This window comes from Leuciscus leuciscus, assembly GCF_965113295.1.
Source record: "Leuciscus leuciscus genome assembly, chromosome: 10".
Classification (NCBI taxonomy): domain Eukaryota; kingdom Metazoa; phylum Chordata; class Actinopteri; order Cypriniformes; family Leuciscidae; genus Leuciscus; species Leuciscus leuciscus.
Genome location: NC_138734.1, coordinates 13882787 through 13884973, shown reverse-complemented (window position 1 = coordinate 13884973; position 2187 = coordinate 13882787). Strand labels below are relative to the sequence as shown.

At 25.3% G+C, this 2187-nt stretch overlaps 1 long non-coding RNA gene across 1 annotated transcript; it reads left to right on the top strand.

Moving 5' to 3' along the window:
* Positions 1 to 987: 987 nt before the first annotated feature.
* LOC309508594 lies at positions 988 to 1755 on the top strand. Its single transcript, XR_014209586.1, has 2 exons — positions 988 to 1267; positions 1631 to 1755. It is a non-coding gene; the product is annotated as an uncharacterized lncRNA (long non-coding RNA).
* Positions 1756 to 2187: the final 432 nt, after the last annotated feature.

The window sequence follows — 2187 nt, the reverse complement described above, 5'->3', positions numbered from 1 at the left end:
TAGTTAGAAAGATTGATTAGTAAGATAGAAAGAAAAATTGATTAGTTAAGAATGAAAGAAAGAGAAAGAAAGAAGGAAAGAGAAAGAAAGAAGGAAAGAGAAAGAAAGAAGGAAAGAGAAAGAAAGAGAAAGAAAGAAAGATTAGTTAAAAAAGATAGAAAGAAAGAAAGAAAGAAAGAAAGAAAGAAAGAAAGAAAGATGGATTAGTTAGAAAGAAAGATAGATTAGCTGGAATGAAAAAGAATGAACGGTGGATTAGTTAGTTAGAAAGAAAGAAGTTAGAAAGAAAGAAAGAAAGAAAGAAGTTAGAAAGAAAAAATATTAGTTCAAAAGAGATTAGTTAGAAAGAATGAAAGAAAGAATGGTGGATTAGTTAGTTAGAAAGAAAGAAAGATGGATAAGTTAAAAAGAAAGAAAGAAAAACAGATTAGTTAGAAAGAAAGAAAGACTGATTAGTTAGAAAGATTGATTAGTTAGAGAGAAAGAAAAATTGATTAGTTAAGAAAGAAAGAAAGATAGAAAGAAAGAAAGAAAGAAAGAAAGAAAGAAAGAAAGAAAGAAAGAAAGAAAGAGAAAGAAAGATTAGTTAAAGAAAGAAAGAAAGAAAGAAAGAAAGAAAGAGAAAGAAAGAAAGAAAGAAAGATGGATTAGTTATAAAGAAAGATAGATTAGCAAGAATGAAAGAAAGAATGAACGGTGGATTAGTTAGAAAGAAAGAAAGATAAGTTAGAAAGAAAAAGAAAGAAATATTAGTTAGAAAAAAAGAAAAAAGAAAGATTAGAAAGAAAGAAAGATAAAAGAAACTTGAAAGAAAGATGGTTAGTTAGAATGAAAGAAATATAGATTAGTTAGAAAGAAAGATAGATTAGTTAGAAAGAAAGATAGATTAGTTAGAAAGAACGAAAGAAAGATTAGTTAGAAAGATTAGTTAGAAAGAAAGAAAGAAATATTAGTTAGAAAGAAAGAGAAAGAAATATTAGTTAGAAAGAAAGAAAAAAGAAAGATTAGAAAGAAAGAAAGATAAAAGAAACTTGAAATAAAGATGGTTAGTTAGAATGAAAGAAATATAGATTAGTTAGAAAGAAAGATAGATTAGTTAGAAAGAAAGATAGATTAGTTAGAAAGAAAGAAAGATAGATTAGTTAAAAAGAAAGAAAGATAGATTAGTTAGAAAGAAAGAAAGATTAGTTAGAAAGAAAGATAGATTAGTAGGAAAGAAAGAAAGAAAGAAAGAAAGAAAGAAAGAAAGAAAAAGAAAGATGGATTAGTTAGAAAGAAAGAAAGACTGATTAGTTAGAAAGATTGATTAGTAAGATAGAAAGAAAAATTGATTAGTTAAGAATGAAAGAAAGAGAAAGAAAGAAGGAAAGAGAAAGAAAGAAGGAAAGAGAAAGAAAGAAGGAAAGAGAAAGAAAGAGAAAGAAAGAAAGATTAGTTAAAAAAGATAGAAAGAAAGAAAGAAAGAAAGAAAGAAAGAAAGAAAGAAAGATGGATTAGTTAGAAAGAAAGATAGATTAGCTGGAATGAAAAAGAATGAACGGTGGATTAGTTAGTTAGAAAGAAAGAAGTTAGAAAGAAAGAAAGAAAGAAAGAAGTTAGAAAGAAAAAATATTAGTTCAAAAGAGATTAGTTAGAAAGAATGAAAGAAAGAATGGTGGATTAGTTAGTTAGAAAGAAAGAAAGATGGATAAGTTAAAAAGAAAGAAAGAAAAACAGATTAGTTAGAAAGAAAGAAAGACTGATTAGTTAGAAAGATTGATTAGTTAGAGAGAAAGAAAAATTGATTAGTTAAGAAAGAAAGAAAGATAGAAAGAAAGAAAGAAAGAAAGAAAGAAAGAAAGAAAGAAAGAAAGAAAGAAAGAAAGAGAAAGAAAGATTAGTTAAAGAAAGAAAGAAAGAAAGAAAGAAAGAAAGAAAGAAAGAAAGAAAGAGAAAGAAAGAAAGAAAGAAAGATGGATTAGTTATAAAGAAAGATAGATTAGCAAGAATGAAAGAAAGAATGAACGGTGGATTAGTTAGAAAGAAAGAAAGATAAGTTAGAAAGAAAAAGAAAGAAATATTAGTTAGAAAAAAAGAAAAAAGAAAGATTAGAAAGAAAGAAAGATAAAAGAAACTTGAAAGAAAGATGGTTAGTTAGAATGAAAGAAATATAGATTAGTTAGAAAGAAAGATAGATTAGGTAGAAAG